This window comes from Amblyomma maculatum, chromosome 1 (assembly GCF_055883805.1).
Source record: "Amblyomma maculatum isolate TAMU_Amacu chromosome 1, ASM5588380v1, whole genome shotgun sequence".
Taxonomy (NCBI): domain Eukaryota; kingdom Metazoa; phylum Arthropoda; class Arachnida; order Ixodida; family Ixodidae; genus Amblyomma; species Amblyomma maculatum.
Window position 1 is genome coordinate 94512952 of NC_139344.1, and position 20000 is coordinate 94532951.

The following is a 20000-nucleotide window of genomic DNA, read 5'->3' on the forward strand; positions in this document are numbered from 1 at the left end:
CATATGCAGCAATTAGAAATTAATGTTTGCATTTGCCGAAAGTTTAAGTGGCACTAGAAAAACATTTGGCGTTGGTGAGAGACCATCGATGAGACTGCAAATGCCTATCCCATTTCAGCGACACTGATTTTGACAGTACTTCTCTCTCCAACTGTAATAATGAATAAAGTGTTTGCATGAGAAGTGGATGACAAAGAATTACAAACATTTTGATGCCACATGCACTTACAGGAAATAAACAAAGTCTAGTAAAAACGCAGTTAAAGTAAAACGTAACAAATTTCATTGTCTTATTATGGCTGGCGGATATACACTTCCCAATTTGTTTCCGAAAGTTCGCATTCAAGCTCACCTTATGGTTAGGAAGCCTTGCACGGCAGCCTGAAAGGCCAATATTCCTTCTGTCAGTACTGCGAGTCTGCGACTGACAATTACCTATTGAACATTTATAACAGGCTTACAAAGCAGACAGAATTCAATAAATATGACTGAATAAAAGTAATAACACAATTTGCACGGTCTACAGCAAGGGGTGGATTCAGACAGGAGCGGCAAGGAAGGAGCTAAGCGGCAGTTTTTCGTCCGTAAACCTTCTCCAACCCCCTTATCTCTCAATAATCTGCATAAAGCATTACCTAACTCCCTTACTGTCGCCTCCTTCTTACATTCCCTATAGAGTTAAGGCCGACCCACATGGAGCAATCTTCCCGCGGCAAACCTTGCGAACTGCCGCCCGGCGGCCGTTCGCCGCCGATAACGCCGGGCGCGACCATCGTGAGATGGCAGCACTTGCTCCCGCTCCGCGCCTGATGCAGCTCGCGCGCCGACGATACGAAAAACTTCAGAAAAGTGTGCTAAAGTTTGTTATTCCCGTAAATAATAAGCGAAATGTAAATACTGAATCGCTGAGCCATACCGAGTGACTGATATAGAAACGGCAGCTGCGACGCAAGCAAGTTTCTGCTCACAGCCAGCTGCCTCCGTTGCGGCACGGCGGCTGCACGCCACCTCTGCTGAAAAGTGTAGCCGAAATTAATCATATTTCGCTTTTATTGTTAGATAATGGGATTGAGAGTTAGGCAGTTCTATGAATAGACTATTTACTGTAGCACAAAGGAATTTCATAGTGCCGTTTCATGTCCTATCGATGTGAAACAAAATAGGCCTAGTGACGACTACAGAGCAGCGCAAGGCTAGAGCACTGTCGTCTGCCGCGCCAGCGTGTGGTAACGTTTTAGTAAGGCCGCGCCATAAGGTGCTGTAAGCGTTGTGATTTTGTCTACTCTGATGACACAGCTGAAGCGGGACCTTTTTCTACGTTCCGCTCAACAATACTCGTTCAAACCCTGCTTCAGAGAGACGCGCCTGCAGTACGCTGTTGCTACGGCGTCGGACGTACACTCGGAAGGTGCGTAGGGTCCACTTTGAGACGCTGCCTATTTTATGTGTTGCTCTTGAAATGTCATTTAATGTGAAAAGTACGTTGTTGATGCGGACCCAGCTCGTGTGTTTTCTCACTCGGGCGCTGACGCTGCCGACGCCGCCAGTTGTTCGATGCATGTGGTTCGGCACGGCGACGGTGCGCCGGCGTTCCGCCGCGTCGCATGAAGTTCGCAGAGAAAGTTCGCTCCATGTGGGTGGCCCTTTACGCAATAGTCACAAATATGCTCCTTACAATGTCCAGTGGTGACATGAGGTCGCAAGTCTTGTCACCGGAAAACTGCACAGCCAGCTGTTCAGCGCACCGCTCTTGCAACAAAGAGAGTGTTGAAGCTGCTGACCACGATCCTACATAGGGACCATTTATCTGTATGTTTCGCACCTCTTCACTCTGCTTCCTTCCAGGAGCAGCTGGGCGCTCCTTTGGAGAGCCTTGGACGCCGGGCACAGCAATGTAGCAGCACTCAAATGGGTGACGATGCCAGGATACAAGCTTTTGAAAGAGGACACCATTCTGACGGTCCGTGCGTCAAAGTTGTCCCTCAGTTGTATCACAAATGAGTTTTGCACAGTCCTTTCTTATGAACCCCACTCTTGGAACACATCAACGTTATCCAGGAGCGAGTGGCCATAATCTCGCGCCAGCGCCTTATTTGAGTCAAATCCAAAGTCATCCAACTGACAGGTGTCTACCGGCCACACTTTTGGGTCTGGTATGCTGAACTTGCTAATAGACAGGCTAGTCTGGTACACAATATCATCGAGGATTTCAGTCATAACGTTGCACACTTTGTACATGGTAGATGTGAAAAGGGCCTCGTTTAGGTCACGACTGATTTCGACTCCGTGGCAGCGACCGCAGCTCTGTCGCAACTCCTCAAGTATAGCTCTCTTCAACACGGACACCGCCCATGGCAGTGTGGTGACGGAGTGTGCTTGAGGCTCCCTGCAACTCACTGAGCATCTGCTAAGAAGGGATGCCCAATGCCACAGCCCGGCTAGTCCATTCATGCACGCTTCGGAACAGCTCAATGTAAAACGCCAAGTTAACGATAAATGTCGATTTCAGGGTGGCCAAAATGAATGATATCACTTCGCGGTCATCTTCGACAAGTGGGTCCACCAGCACTTTGTTTAGTTTAGTCACAATGTCCAGCCAGTGATTATGCAATGTAACAAGAACTTTGTAGTTGAAAATGCACTCGTTGACAATTCTGGACCCTGAAACATTGCATCTCCAAGGTTGAGGTCATCAGCCAAAGCCAAGTTCTTCAGCATGTTGCACAGGTTGGCTATAATCGCTACCTGCGGATCGTCGAACGTAGACTGTAGTGCGTGGCCCAGCACAGATTCTAACTTGTAGATGACGTAGTGAAATTCAAGAATGGCATTAGTTCGGTCCTTTTTTGCACTCAATAATGCCTCAATCTCCTCTATGTGAAAACAATCTCTATCAACAGTAGCCGCTACGAGCCGGCAGGAATCAGCAACACCCAACTTCTGCAACTTGGAATTTAGCACATCAGCAAAGCTAGAGGCCATACCTTGTTTATTAGATGCGAGGTACCTGATAATCGACTGGTTACTCTTGACAAACGTTATGAATGCTGCATCTTCAAGCTCCCCACAACGAAAAAAGCCAAGCCATACAAACCAGCTGCATTGATGTCTTTTCCTAGTGCCTGTAATAAGCATTTGTCAATGGCTGCTCAAATTTCAGACACTTAATATTGTCTTGTAACGAGTAGAAGGCGGCAACCACTGAACGAATCAGTCACACACTCAGCTTCGTCCTCTTTTTCTCGGTTTTGAGAGGCACGCGGCATTACCCCCCTCTTCGAAAGCGGCGACTCGACGCTGGGAGTGTCCTCAAACTAGATGCACACAGGAGAACCAGGGAGAACAAAGCTGCACACGCGCAAAAGATCACTCCCTCTCATAATACGGTTTCATCCGCACTACGTGAACAGTTTCAGCACTTGAGCGCCGCCGTACCGAGGGGCGTTGAGCCCGAGAAACAATTTCGTATGTCATGTTACTAAGACGCCGAATGACCTCGTATGGCCCAAAGTAACGGCGAAGTAGCTTCTCGGAGAGTCCTCGACGACGCACTCGTGTCCACACCCATACAAGATCGCCAGGTTGGTAGTGAACGTCACGGTGTCGGAGGTTGTACCGACTGGCATCGCGGTGTTGTTGATATTGAATACGGCAGCGTGCGAGCTGGCGCGCTTCTTCGGCCCGCTGTGGAAATCGTCGCCGTGACTTATGGGTAGCATAGCGTCCAGCATTGTGGTGACGGGATGACCGTAGACTAGCTGAAAAGGCGCAAGACGCGTCGTCTTCTGTTCAGCCGTATTGTATGCAAAAGTTGCATATGGAAAAACTTCATCCCACGTGCGATGTTCAACGTCGAGGTACATGGAAATCATGTCTGCAAGTGTTCTATTGAGGCGTTCAGTCAGTCCGTCGCTCTCTTTCAAAAGCAGAGGCAAACTACTCAACCACGGAAAAGGAATGTCTCGCGGTAGTTTGGGCGATAACTAAGTTTCGACCCTATCTTTACGGACGCCCTTTTACGGCTGTGAGTGACCACCATTCGTTATGCTGGCTAGCCAACCTCAAAGACCGCTCTGGACGGCTTGCAAGGTGGAGCCTCCGTCTCCAAGAGTACAATATCATGGTTGTATACAAGTGCGGCCGTAAGAACAACGACACCGATTGCTTGTCGCGTGCACCAGCTGATGCTGCCCCTCCCGACAGCGAAGACGACGACTTCCCGTTTCTTGCTGTAGTCACGACCACCAACATGGCCCAGCGTCAACGGGTTGACCCCGGTTTACGCCCGCTTATTGAGCATCTCGAAGGCCTTGATGTAGCTGTCCCACGTGCTTTCGCACGGGGTTTAACCTCCTACAGCATTCGCAATAGCGTCCTATATAAGAGCAACTTTCTGCACAAGGAAACCTTTCTTCTCGTTGTGCCGTCCGACCTCCGGCCAGAAATCTTGCACGCATGCCACGATGAGCCTTCGGCTAGTCATTTAGGAGTCACGTGAGCATTAGCACACATTCGACAAAAGTACTATTGGCCTAAGTTGCTGCCTTCAGTCCAGCACTACGTGAGAACATGCCAAGATTGCCAGCGGCGAACGATACCTCCGCTGAAGCCTGCAGGGCTTCTTCAGCCGATACTTCCGCCAACAGTCCCTTTCCAGCAAGTGGGCATGGATCTTCTGGGCCCTTTCCCAACGTCCGCATTAGGGAACAGATGGATAGTAGTGGCGACGGACTACTTAACGCGATATGCCGAGACACAACCACTTTCCCGTGTAACTGTTGCTGAAGTAGCCCAGTTTTTTCTCAAGACCATCGTACTGCGCCGCGGTGCCCTATCGGTTATTATTACTGACCGCGATACAGCCTTTACGACCGAACAAATACAGGCTCTCTTCAGTCTTACCCGCACAAGTCATCGTAGGACTACTGCTTACCATCCGCAAACAAACGGATCAACTCTCACACACTCAGCTTCGTCCTCTTTTTTCTCGGTTTCGAGAGGCACGCGGCAGTATGCATTTTCCTGACAAAAAGCGACAATATTCTCATCTTGCTTATTGAGACCCACATCCATAGGAAGGTCACTTGCAGGACTGTTGGATTTAAGCACTTGGTAATCACCTTAGAGTAGGCAGGTCAGGCTGACGTTTGGACAAGCTTCGACCAGTTCCATGCTATGGTCTGCACTTTCAATGACTCTACAGCCTCTGGTGTACTCCAAGCGATACCCTGAAAGAAAGGAAAGTAGAAAAATAGGTAATATTTCAAACTTTCATGTCCAAAGCCCTTCAATAAACACTACATCAAAGGGCAAATCTCACTATCTTTAAACCCTGCAAGCTTCTCCAAACTCCCATTAAAGGACTATAGACACCTCATTTTTGGGTTCGTGTTTTATCATTTGCAATGTTGCCAAGAACATTAGTGTACACGAATCACCACGTCACATTCGCCTACAACTCCTGAATAATTTATATTCAAATTCCGTTTCTCACCTGTTTCGGTTTCGGTTTCAACAACAAAGCGAAGGCTGTGGCGTCATAGCCAATTCTAGGTCAGGTGAGGGATGAAAATGCGGCGACATAATCATTGTTGTATCATTTGAATTCACTACTATGATAAAACCAGCCCGCCTCAAGAACAGGAATCATTACAAGTGAAGAATGAGGATTATATCACTGTTTTTCATGCTGCGTATCAGGACATGATTGTGACGTCACAGCCATCTCTCAGATAACGAAACCGAAACTGGTGAGAAAAGAAAATTCAGTTATAAATTATTTAGCGGTCATAAGCGAAAACTGCGTGCAGATTGATATACAGGAATGACTTACGCATCATTAACAAGAAGAAAATGCCATCAAACTTTAGTGTCTATAGTCCTTTACGCACAAACAGCACACCTTGAGCGAGAACTACATAAAGGTTTAAAGGATTTACATCAAGCTGAATGGGAAGATCATAAAGTCATAGACAACAATGCTTCCACCATGATGCTTAAAGCACTATGTAGTTAATCTTATCATTCATGAGAAACGAACCCTTCTACCAGGTACCTGCTTTCATTTTTTTACCATCACACTGTGTCAGGTCCACAGCAAATCAACTTGCTGTCATACCTTCACTGTTTCATTAAACATTCAATATCCACATTATTTTCACTGCGAAGAGTTGTATCATGATGCATACAAATAAAAAACAAAAGCATATTCTTTTGTAGCAGTACTGCCATTATATTTATGTTTCAAAAGAATTAAAGAGACAACACAAAACCACAAAGGAACACAAGCAATGCTACGTACCGGAGATGTAAGAAAAGGGTCCTCAGCCATTCTGTTAGCCAAACCTGCAATTCAGCAAGCAGGTGGCCTTTAAGTTTAACCTTCAAGCACAGCACATTTCATACAGTGCAAAGGTAACTGATCTTACACAATAAACATATGCAGTGTTTGGAGAAAGTTAAGCCTGCTTCTAAGAGATGGTGACAACCAAAATATGTATTATCAAAATAAATGGTGTGAAACAACTTTCTTTCAACTACTTTATCTAAAAAATATACCCCGGTCACACGGCGCTTCTCCAAGGTTTTACTGCAAAGGAGGTTTATTGCTCGAAAGGAGCAAAACCAATGAAAGCAGTGCCACAGCTCCTTCTGTCGACCGGCAAAATCACTTTAAATATATAAAACAGCAACAAGCAATACAAGCCTGGCAATACGAAATAAATAGTACATTAGGAAGCAAACAATCTGCCAGACGAAAAATGCGCGAACAACAAAAAGGCAACAAAGAACACTGCATAAGGAACAAAGCATGCGTATGTCGATGCGGCTGCTGAAAACATTCAGTCTACTTTCAACATTCCAGGTTCTTGAAGTTCATTGTGATGTAAAATTAACCCCTCATAGAATTAGGCTTAAATGTTCAAAATTATATTTCCATCAGCATTTATTTTTCGAGCTCGCTCACTTGCGCTCATGACTGGACTGTTCCTTTACTCAGCTTAAAGGCCGCTGAAAACTGCCTTTCCCACCCCAGGCCTTTTTCGCAAAGGTCTTGAGGCTTTGCTGTGTAGCCGAGCGTCAACCACCTTTAGAGCAAAGAACAATAATTCCCAAGGCTTTACAAGTGCCATGTGACAGGGGTATAAGACAGTGTTAATGGCTCCTCTATACGACTCCCCTTGTAAATCCACGTTCACGTGCTTCTTTTTTCTATTCACCCAATCACTGATCCTTTCATTTGTGCCTCCATTACCTCATGCATACCTTCTAGCATGCTGTTATAAACTGCGGAACCTGCATCAGCTTGAAAATAAGAACTTAATGGGCACGGAAGCAAAACGTGTGCTGGAGTCAGACTGCAGTGCCACAGTAGTTCTGATACTGCACATACAGAGTTGCTTCGATATTGTGTAATAAATTTTCTATAGTGGTGCAACAAACCTCTCAAATTATAACACCAGACTCAGCAAGTTCCCCTCTTTAGAATAACGTTACATGGTGGTGAGAATGGTAAGCGAAGTGAATAGACAGGCATACGACTGAAATAACCTCTTTATTGGGCTAGTAACTCGGAAGCAATTATAGCAGCAGAAGTGCTTACTGCTTGTTTAACTACGAATGCCTGCTACATTCAGCAGTGTCCAATTTAAAGTCGACACAGAAACATCTAGATGAATGGGCCAAAAGTAACCACAACAGTCTGGAGCAATGAGGAAGAAGCCCTACTCGGTTGCAATAATTCCAGAGAAATGTCGGCAAATTTTTCACTGCGAAGAAAGTGAAAAAGTGATGTCTTAGTGAGACTGGTCGTGAAGAAAGAGCACAAGATCATTCTGGGCGCTACAAGCAAAACGATGAGCTACATGCCAGCCGTTGTTGACAGAAACAATTAACGATCACAGTGGCTTGCAAAACCACAATTGCCTTCGTCGCTGTCGAGCAGGGAAACGACAGAAGAGTGGAGCGAACAAGAACACACCGATACTGGCTTGGATATGTGCATACAATAAAAGAAAAAATTTAAAAAAGCAACTTTTTTCGTGACATTGCAGCAGAAAAGGGGAGGGTGCTTACTTGGTAGTGCACGAAAACACGAGATTCGCAACAAAAATAAAACGCTCACATGAGAGTGGGCAATTAAAAAGTATTTTACGGTACTGCTCCTGATGGTGAGTCATCTATGGCAGAGAAACAAACTGGAAATACTGGAGCACTCATTCTCCTTGCACTGCGCATTCCCGCTCCCTTCTGTGCACACACAGAGTTCTCATACTGCATCAAAAAGACCTGCTTGCTTGACTGCTTTTCTCCAGATAGCGAACTTGAACGAGATTGTAAAGCTTGTTGATAATGTGTGCTCTCTGAACTAGAGATGGGAAAGACGGCTCACTTTAGTGAGCGGCTCGGAGCGGCTCCGCTCACTAAAGTGAGTCGGCTCACTTGAACGGCTCACTGGCTCACTTCTGTCGAGATCAGTTGGTCGCTCATGAGGGGCCGGATCATATATATATATATATATATATATATATATATATATATATATATATATATATATATATATATATATATATATATATATATATATATATATATATATATATATATATATATATATATATACAATATTAATAGTAATAAAATAATCAATTTCGACCCTCACTTGACACAGCAAGCGGTGGCATTTAGCATCAGCTTCTGCCTGCGGTTGTGATTGCAGTTGCGGTTTCTGCCTGTTGAGACGACTGAGGAAGGTGCTACGAAAGAATGCGGAACATTCGGACCACTTCGCTCTGCTTTTCTCCTCTCCGGAGCATGGCTTAGATCCTGACACTAAAAAACACCGCGTACCAAGCACGCTTAGAGTACGACAGCATTGGCCTCGATCCTCGAATATTGGCCTCGAGCAACGTTACTAGATTGGCCTCGAGGGCGTCATGGGAGGATGGCCTCGAACCGTCCTGTCGAACCAGGTCGCCGGCTCTCCTGCTGCTCACGATGGTGACCTGGTGTCCAGTCCCTTCTTTTTGGGTGGACACCATGATGGTGCCCCAGCTGGAAAACACAAGATAAAAGAGAAAAGGAGGGCAGAAATGATACACTCAGCGCCCTCGCATGTGGATAGTTGGCGCCTTTTATGTTCTGCAGCTAGAGGCACGCGCACTCAAAAGTGTGACCTCTGCGTCATCTGTTGGCAGTGCGAAAAAGCAACTTTCTCCGCCCACGGCCGCCTCGATCGGCGCGCGATCGTGACGGGCCGCGACCATGCTCCGCGCGCAGCCGCTGGGATCTGCTCCGGTAGGCGTTGGATCTGGCGGCGTGCTGTTAAGTTTTTGGCGTTTAGTGTTTGCCTTTCCATGCCTTCTTTCTTTTTTTTTCCCGCTCCTCTTTGTCTTCCTCTATTTCCCGGAGCCGATGACCGCACTCTCCTGTGCCAGTTCTGGTCTTTCGCTCTCATTCCTTTTCTTTCACTCTCCTCTTCTTTACTCCCCCCTTGAGTGGCATCGGGTGTCACACTATATTACGCATACAGAGCCAAAGGAATTGCCGCGGACCACTTTACATAGCGGACGAGTACGAGTACCCGTCCCCATTCATCGGCATGGAACGAAACCACAAAACTGCAAGACAAACAAAAGGTGCGGGCATCAGCAGTAGTGCGCCCGTGGTACCCGCGGGAAGATCCGAAGGCAATGGGTTGGTTGTGACACTGACAAGAAAGGAGTGTATAGTTGCTTTTTCGCTTGCTTTGCGTTTTGAAAAATCTCACCCGGCTCCGACAGACAAGGTTCACTGAACGAGAGAGAACCGGCTTTTCAAAAGAGCCGCCGTTCCAACCATCTAGCAGATCTCCTCACTAAAGCGAGCTAGAATGGAGTAGTGGGCTCACGGGAGCTCCTTCCCTGACGCAGTGTATGTTACATGCACTAGGTGGCGCCACCAGAGACTTCAATGTAGCGCTCTGCTGGTTGAGGGGTTGCGTTCGTGCGACCGTGGCCTTCTCGCTTTAGAAAAATGCACCGTTTTCATCCACACTTTTTAGATTTGTATGTGGCAGCTATGCAGAGGTTGGATATATTAGCAAGTTGTGCTACTGCTGGTGCTATACGATGAACTAAGAGGTTTCTAATTGCAAAGGCGTGTCCGATTTCTCTCCGGCGCGCCCTTGGCGAAAAGTGAATTAAGGCGCTTAATTGTATGAAAATGACTGCGGCGTTCGATAGCCCCATTTTCTGAGGTTTGTCATTCACGGCCGCGATGATAAAGAGTGCAGAGACACGTAGGTTTGCGCGGGTAACGTGTAAAGCTGTATCCGTATTCCTAATAGGCCGCAGCTGTCAGCACGTACCTTTTTGTCGCGCCTGCCTTCTGGATTGTGAATTTACTGTCGATGCTGTTTATGAAAGAAAGGTGTATAAAAATTGCCACAATGCCACAAGTTATTATTGAACACATCTTAAAAGCTTGCAGTTGCGCATCCTCCGTCCATTATCAGCAGTTTAATCTGAATATTTTCAGATAACTGCACAATTGCGAATTAGCTCTATTCGTGTAGACAGTGTTCTGATCGATAGGGAAGGACCTGATAGGAGCTCAAGGAGTGTGAAAACAAGCATTTAGTAGGCATCTCGGCTTGATGAACGGCGGCTCCACTGCTTCCTTGACAAAAAGTACGCACCCGTGTTAATCTTAACTGAGAGAGGCGAGGCGTATATGTTGCAAGCATCCGATTTCTCGCTGGAGCGTGTCTTTTACTACTCCGAGTGCATCAATTAATTTGCTGCCCGAATGCAGTTCATGGCACGAAAAAAAAAAAAAAAAACCCCGTGAACATATATTTTCGAGAACCACTTTATACGTTGCAAATTTAAGAAGACACAAAAGATAAGGACAGCACATGCTCACATGGTGTCTTTTTTTTTCTTGTGTTGTCTTCTTTGCGCCGTATACAGTGTTTCTCGAAAATTTGTTCATGGAGTGTTTTTCTTTCGTGCAATGGGGAAGGGGGGGGGGGGGGGGGGACTGCATTACGAACACAAAAAAGAAAGGACGCAACATATATCGTGTCCCCCTTTTTTTTTCTTGTGTTGTCGTCTTTGCGCCGTGTACAGTGGTTTTTAAGTCATGAATGATCGCCCCACAGGCCGTCATATTTTCGAGCTTGCTCAAGAAGCAGTAAAGCTGAGCTGAGTCCCCATTGTCGCAGAATTGTTTGTGCCGAGTAAGCTGTTTGCTCCCGGCGACGCCGCGGTTAGCAGGCTTTACAAGATTCGCAATTCAATTTCATTAGACTCTATTTAGCAACATAGTACTGTGAAATATTAGCCTATAATCACTTCAGCTATAATATGCTGGCTGTGGTCAACAAATATACCAGCGCATTCTTGACGCTTAGTAATGCGTTGAATAAAGTTGTTTCCTAATTACTGGTCCTCCTTTTTGTTCACATTCGTGCCTGGCTTCCTGCTTCCTTGATGCAGCATGTCGACAATCCGCCCTGCTTGCTCTTCCCCTGGCTTATTGTTTCCACAAGGCCATAGAATGAAATACAATTTAAAAAAAACTAGGCTGGTGTACGTGTCAGTGATGTGATCAGGTCATCGTGTATTTATATCCATTAGGGAGGATTTATATTCGCTCCGATTATTTTCCAAGAGCCACATATCTTTCGATTCGTACCGCCTTTCCCGTAAGCGTGTCCGGCAGCCTAGCAAAATGGTTTTGTCGTCGGGGTGGCATCTTCGTATCAGAAGATGCCACCTCCGCAATGGCGAGAATACAGCAGCGAAGGGGAAGGCAGGCAAAGGCAAACGGCGCGCAGCGCGTGGTGCCGCGCGCTGCTACATTGAAGGCGGCGGGGGCGGCCCCCTGCGGAGGCGCACAGAACTAGAATTTGCTGACATAGACGCGTCATCGCAATGTATGGCGCCGGCAGAGGAGTGAGCCCACTACCCAATTCTAGCTCACTTTAACCTCACTAGCTCTCCAAAAGAACGGCGCACTCCGCTCAAAAGACAGCCGAGGGCGAAGATATTATTGCGAATCTTGTGAGAAAGGGCAGAGGGTTGCTTTCTTGCATTGCTAATAGATGGCGCGGTAGTCGCACCCGCCTGTGACGGAAAGGTTCACTGAACGCGAACCAGCTCTGCGAAAAATCCGACGGCTCCGACCGCTCCGATGGCTCCGGCCGCTCTGGATCCGACGGCTCCGGCAGATCCGGCTCCGACTTTCCGGAGCCAAATGGCTCACCTGCTCTTTGAAAGGAGCGGCTCCAAAAATCCGGCTCGCTCCGGAGCGACCCATCCCTACTCTGAACCAGATGGTCAACAACGACGAAGCATGACTGGACAAGAAATGCATTTTGGCAGCCAGAAATCGCATCACGTGTGTTGTGTGCTTTGTAATAGTCATTTTGTTATATGCTCTAGAAGCACTGGTAAACGAAGCGATCTGTCATGCATTTAATCAATGTTGTATGCTGTCAAATATGCGGCCTTGATTTGTTTTGATATGGTATCCTTGTAGAAGAAATGTCCTATGACAGTTTACAGAATGCGAAATAGTATCTGATATTACACCAATTTCTAATCTCACGAACAGTACAACTGATTTCGACTCCGGCGCACATTGGCGTTCCCGGCAACGAATTTTCCCAAGCTTTGGCTTAAGGAATCTACCCCCAAACCGGTGGAAGAAATGGGGGGGGGGGGGGGGGAGGGATGGAGCAGGGAGTGTAGAGTGGCAAATCTGTCACTGTCAATCGAGCACTGCCAACTAGGCAGGCAGGTGGCTGCTGCGCCAGCTCCTGCCCTAAATTGCAAGCAGGCCTCCAGACTGGGACATTCCCACATTCGCTTCTGGTGCGCCATATATGCTCCCAGGAGAAAGACCAGAATTATGTGTAAACTTAGACTCCAGAGGGAACCTCAAGCACATTATCTGGGACATCATACAACACATCCAACACACCATCTTTTCAAATCTGACACCACAATTCTGGGACATCGTGCCGCGCTGCGCAGACTCACGGCTCCAGCTAGCCATCGTCCAGCTGGCCAGGGACGCCGGCAGCCAACGTCTGCCGGGCCTGCATCTGAGGCGGGGCACCATCCGTCTCAAGCGAAGGAGGGCCGGAACTCCATCTGTTGGTTTAAATAAAATGTTCTACTTTCTCTTTCTTTCTTATCTATGTACGGCAATGTTCTGCCATCCGCGTAAATTCCTTAATTGGAAGGTACAAGACATGCCTTCTTCATCAATTGAAGTATAAACCGCTTAATTGGCCCTGAGGCAGTGGAACTGAAAGTTCTGAGAAACTAGGCTAATGGCCCATTTTATTTTAGTTTTCACACCCTACTTGGACTTCAGTTTTGAGTGAATATCGACTTTACGGACACACAACTTGCTGTGCAATTGCAGTGTCACTACCAGTGGTGACAAACCAGTGCACACGACGTGCTCGAGTAAATAACTAGGGTGCAAGCACACATGTGAAACATGTTATGAAATTTTCGAACAGATCTTTTCACTTTGTTTTGTTTTATGCTCCCTCCCGGATTACTGAACAGAGATGCAAACAAGGTTAGCATTTGCTGATGACAGTTTGGTAAGGTAATTGCACTTAACAAACAGCGGTAAAAGTCTACACCTCACCTTTTTCTTTTTTTAAGGCAATTTCACTTTACAAACAGTAGTAAAAGTGTACGTCTCACATATTTTTTTTCATAGCTGACGCGGTTATATCATGAAAAATGGGAGCTCTTCTTTTCAGAAAAAAGATGCCCTAGCGAAGCTGGCACTAAAGCCCACCACATGCACTCTGTCTTGTCACTTCGTTCTTTTCTGTGTTTGTCTGTCTGCGCTGTAAAGCAATTTCAGTATGCACCAACTAGACTGCAAAAACATTCCCAAAACATTGTCTAACTTGTGCCCTCGGAGACGCCGGAACCCCGGCTTGCCTCGCAGTATCGCGGCATTTTTCAAATACAACATATTGCGATGCTGGCACCAGTTCGCCTTAGAAAGCCTCCCACGCAGCTATCGTGGTACAAAAATCATGCAAGACGTATGCAACTGCATTCGATACTTGACGTCTCGTAACAAGAACAAGCATCGGCGCTTACAGCTAGTAGTTTATAGCTTATAGCTAGTAGTACAGCTAGCTTACAGCTAGTAGTAGCTAATAGTACCTGCTTACAGCTAGTAGTTTCTTCATTCATTTTTGTTTTTTGTTTGTGTGTTTGTTTAGTGAAGAAAAAGATGGACCCCTTCGCCGGACTCTGACGAAGAAGAAGCAGTTGTAGAATTGCCATCGCGCAGATCATGTCGCGGAATTGGTCGACACTTGATTGTGGCACCCACATACCAATTGCGTTTGATGTTAATCGCCCTGTAACTCTGGCGAATTCTCAGTTGAAGTCATTTATCAACTATAATAAGTTTCAGTTAACGCTACGCTCTAATCTTGAGTTAGTGACTAACACGGACGAAGAACAAAAATCAAAACGCTTATGCTCGGTGATTGAGGATTGCCGTAAGAAGTGTGAGATCTTGGTACGGAGGGAGCTCAAAGGGGAATACTTCAGCTGTTTGGTGGAATGCTGATTGTTCTCGAGATTACAGACGTAGAAAGGCGGCATGGAAAAAGATTCTCCACAACCAGTGCCCGAAAAACTGGCATGATTATAAGTTCATTGCAGCTACTTTTAAACGTACAGTTGCAAAAGGGAAGGACGAGTATGATGTTAAGCATATTGATTTCCTGTCCAAATCTGGCAACCGAACTGCTCGTTTTGGTTTTTTACGCTCGCGGAAAAATATTCCGCAATCGCAAAATCTACATTCCCTTATTTTGACTCCCCATGAAGCAATAGACACAATTGAAACAATTGCCAAAGGACTGGAGAAGCGTTCCTCGTCTACACTTCCTTCATGGTCGATATCTGTAATGCCACTGGAACCAGTTAATTATGATCCTCAAATTTCCGTTTCTGAGCTTTCTCCTATAGTTATGAGATTACCAGCCGCTGCTCCCGGTCCTGACAACGTAACTTCAAAAATGTTAAAAATTCTTTTTGACGAGTCACCTGAGACATTATTAGAGCTAGTAAATTATTCCATCAAACATGCTTGGATACATCCAGAATGGAAACTTGCCAAAATAATTCCTTTACTTAAGAATAAAGGCGGTGCCATGTCCATTGATAATATTAGACCAATTGCATTAACATCCAACATTGTAAAATTAATTGAAAGAGTCATACTTATACGTATTTCGGACTTCATGAATAAAGAAAATATCCTCAGTCCTTGCCAAATTGGTTTCCGTCAAAAGTGTTGCATCTGGAATGCGCATGCTGACCTCGAGAGTAGAGTTCTTTTAGCGCGGCGCCAAAAAATGCACGCTGCCTTGATAACGCTAAGATATAGCCAAAGCCTATGATAGCGTTGAACCTAACATTCTATTGCAAAAATTAAAATCTCTCCAGTTTCCAAATTATTTAGTAGCCTGGATATCTGAATTCCTTTAAAACCGAGAGTTTTACTGTGCATTAAATGGCGTTCATTCTGGTAGATATAAGCAAGCCAGGGGAGTGCCGCAAGGAGCAGTCGTCTCACCAGTCCTTTTCAACATACTACTCAGCTCAATACCAATTAATCATGACGTTCGAACTTACGTATATGCGGATGATATTGCGTTTTTTGCAACTGCATCGGATATTCAATCCCTTTATCTCCGCTTGCAAACGTACCTAAACTCTATTGAGAATTGGTTGTGTGGCTTGCGTCTCACATTAAATGTGAACCAAAGCGCGGTCCTCGTATTCAATACAAAAGATTCTGTAAGTCTGTCTTTAATGTATCAGCAGTAAATAATACCACAGGTTATATCATTAAAGTATTTAGGGGTCACTTATGATGATAATCTTTCATGGCAGCCCCACATTAACCATATTGCTACGAAAGGGGCTCAGGCCGTGGGCATGTTGCGCAGATTTAGTCGTCCCCGGTCTAGAATGCGGAGAGATGTGCTTTTAATGGTTTATATTTGTATGTGCGTCCAATTTTAGTGTTCGGTTCAGTCTTGTTTTTTGGTTCAGCAGCTTATAAAATTCGACCGCTTGTTCTCTTGGAGCGGGAAGCGCTTCGGTTGTGTCTTGGACTTCCAAAATTTGTTGCCAATAATGTGCTCTACCTTGAAGCTCGGATTCCTCCCTTGATATATAGATTACAAATTCTAACTATTCAGACGTACCTAAGGATATATGAATCAGAGTTTCACCGATTTATGTCTATTTTTTGCTGTCAACCGGCCTCCTTTTTCGGTGTCCATTGGCCTAAATTTCACACCCCGCAGGTTGTCATGGTCAAAAATTTGCTGGACCTTTTAAATGTTTCCCTTCCTAGTATTCTACCCATACAAACCATCGGTTCATCTGTTGAAATTGTCTTTGACGACATATTCCCGAATAATGCTAAATACTTATCATACGTTATTCTAAACGGATTATTAGAAGATCATTTAAGAAGCCTTTCTGCTAGTTTAGTAGTGGCTACTGACGCATCTCAACGTAATGAAAAGGCGGGTGTGGGTATATATTGTCCGCATTTAGACTGGTCTTTTTCTGTCTGGCTTCCGGACTTCACCCCAATTTTTGAAGCGGAATTTCTGGCGGTGGTACTTGCTTTACGGCCAGTAGACTGCTCTATTTCTAAAGTGGCTGTAATTTCCGACTCTCTATCATTGTGTTCATCCCTCTCTTCGTCGGTGGATTCTGCAATAGTAAAAACCTTTGTCTCCCTGATCTCTAGAAATTTGAAAATTGTACATATGGTATGGGTACCAGGCCACAGCAATGTGACTTTAAATGAATATGCTGACAGTTTGGCAAAAGAGGCCCTCAATGGCCCCGTATTATCTATCCTTCCGGCGACAGCGTACATCACCGCAGCGAGGTTTCGGAGAAATGTTCTATTAAATATGAAAAATGGACATCTTTTAAGATCTGATGACTACCTGCATCTAATTATTCTTGGAATAGAAAGTTATGTCATTCACGGCAAGTTGAGATTTCTCTAACAAGGCTGCGATGCCGTATCCCACCTTTAAATTTCTATCTTTACAGGTCTGGTCTGGCACTACCTCCCGTCTGCGCATTTTGCGGTGAACAAGAAACATTAGATCACTTTTTATTGTTTTGCTGCCGCTTCACTACGTTGAGAAGACAGTTAATGGAAAAGCCATTGCAACAGCTTGGCCTTAGTTTAAGCAGCCCGACACTGTTATCATTTGGCGCCACCATCCTTGGGCACAGTCACATGCAGGTCTGTTTTTACCGCCATGCAAAATTTTTTACTGGAATCAAATCGTTTGCCTTGCTAAACATTTAAATATCACTTGCTCTACAATTACAGTGTCAATCTCCCGTGAGTGTTACCACTTTTCATTTTATATTTCACTTAATTCCCGTTTTGTTTCCTTTCCTCTACCCCTCAAATCAATTTTTTTTCTTATGCAAGTATACTTCAAAAAAAAATTTTTTTTGCTACCCAATTCTTGGCCGATCCCCCTCTGTGGGTATGTGCCATAAGTTATTTGGACAACAACAACAATGTTGTACTTGATCGCCCCGCTTCCTCGCCGACTTCGACGCCGTCTTCGACGTCCCTCTTCGACATTTGTGGAGATGCGGCCTGATATCCATCCATCACGCTGGAGCTTCGCATCCGCACACTCTCGGTAACTCGTATGGCTGAAGACGAACACCCACCGGCCGCCCCGATGACCTCGCCGGTTGTCTACTCTGGCTCCTTACGCCAGGAGACCCTGCGCTTTTCAGTGGGACCGACGACACAGACTGTGTTGACTGGCTTGCGTCGTACGAGCGAGTGAGTTCCTACAATAAGTGGGACGACGCCACGAAGTTAACAAACGTCATATTTTATTTGACCGGAATTGCCAAATTGTGGTATCGTAACCACGAAGCCGATATCACGACATGGGACTCCTTCAATGCTAATCTTACAACCTTGTTTGGTCGTCCTGCTGTACGCAAGCTCCGCGCCGAACAACACCTGCACGATCGATTACAGCTGCCTCACGAAACATTTATATACAAGTTACTTTGAAGATGTGGTCCATCTGCGCAGTCGTGTTGTCGCAGACATGTCCGAGAAAGCCAAAATAAAGCACATCCTGAAGGGCATCGAACGTGACGCCTTTCAAATGTTAACGTCCCGGGATTTGACTACTGTTTCCCAAGTTGTCAACCTTTGCCAGAGCTACGATGCGTTGCGCAAGCAGCGCCTCATCACTCGACCGCCTCCCGGGTCTGTGGAAGCACTTTCTGGTCTCTCCTCTACACCTGGGAGCTCCACGCTGCTGCAGCAGCTCAAAGACTTCATCCGGGAGGATGTTGCTCGCCAGATATCATTACTTCCCAAGAACTGCGAGCTGTCTCAAAATTTGGCGCCCCTTCGACAGGCCATCGCCGACCGCGTGGCGGAGGCTCTTCCCTCTGTGGCTCCGCTGGCTCCGCCAGTGCCCATGCCTCAGCCCGCACCAGCCGTTGAGCTCCTCGCATACGCCGACGTTCCTGTCGCTTCACCAATGACGCCCGCTCCTGTCGCACCGTTGACGTACGCTGCCGTCGCTGCCCGACCACGGCCACCTAGCTATACCCTTTGGTCTACGCTACGCCTCCAGAGACTGTGCAGCAATTTATTCAGGAGCCGCAGCCCCCGCAGCCTTTTATTCCACCTCGTCCGCAGCGCCGCAACCCACGGCGAACAATTGATGACCTCTCTCTCTGCCGTCTGCTATTCCTGTGGGTTTGCTGGCCATAGTGCCCGGTACTGCCGAAATCGCGCTATTGACGATTTTGTACCGCGCCGAATGTCAGCTTCCTGGCATTCGTCCCGAAATCAGTACGCAGCCGCCGATCCATCTGCAAGTTCCGTCGCGGATGACCATGCCACCTTTTCTCCTCGCCGCTCAACTTTGCCACGTCGCCGCTCCCTATCTCCTCTGCGACAGCGTCCCAATCTTGCGCAAGAGGAAAACTAAATGCCGCAGTTCCTGAGGCGTGAATTGCGCAACGAGTGAACTGTCAAAGGCCTCACGTATCTCCCGCAAATCTGCTTGAAGCTTCTGTTGAGGGCGTTGTAGTACTGGCTCTGGTCGACACCGGCGCTGCTGTTTCTGCCATGGCTGCAAGTCTGCCGTTCATTGCGCAAAGTAACAACACCTAAAGTAACGACACCAGGATTCTCGCTAATCATGGCAAGTTCTCAGCCTGTAGAGCCTATAGCGGTGTGCACAGCACGAGTCGTCATTCAAGAAGTTGTGTATGCAATGGTTGTTTTGCCTTCCTGCTCTCATGATCTAATCTTGGGCTGGGATTTTCTGTCGCTTAATAATGCGGGGATCAACTGTGCTCGTGCCGAACTGGAGTTTTTTGTGCTTGACGAACCGTCGCTGGATATTCCTTCTCCCAAAGTCGTCGTTGCCGAAGATATTGACCTCCCAGCGGGCTCTTTCGTTTTTGTGCCCACCGCTGGTGCGTTTTCCCGCAGTACCGATGTCCTTTTCACACCATCGCCAATCTTTCTCAGCAGCAAACGTCTTCACCTGCCTTATACCGTACTTTCTATATCAGCTGGCCTCACCGCGCTCTGTATTTCTAATCCGTTCTCATTTCCCGTGTCCCTACGCTGTGGTGAATGCCTCGGCACCATACAGCTCATTGATTCCACTCTTACCGGTGACGCAACAACCGCTTCACAGCCTGATGACTTGGCTGTACCCACACCACCTGTTATTGCGTTGGACCAGTCATCTCCCGACGTGTTCATTCACTCCATCGATACCAATCTTCCTGGACCTCAACGCTCTGAACTTCTCGCACTGTTTCACCAGTTCCGTTCTTCATTCGACTCTCATCAGCCTGCTTTGAGCCACACATCAACTGTCTCCCACCACATTGACACCGGTTCCCATG

General features: G+C 46.4%; 1 pseudogene; it reads right to left on the minus strand.

Moving 5' to 3' along the window:
• Positions 1-1645: 1645 nt before the first annotated feature.
• Positions 1646-20000, minus strand: part of LOC146203227 (uncharacterized) — a 49541-nt pseudogene continuing 31186 nt past the window's right edge.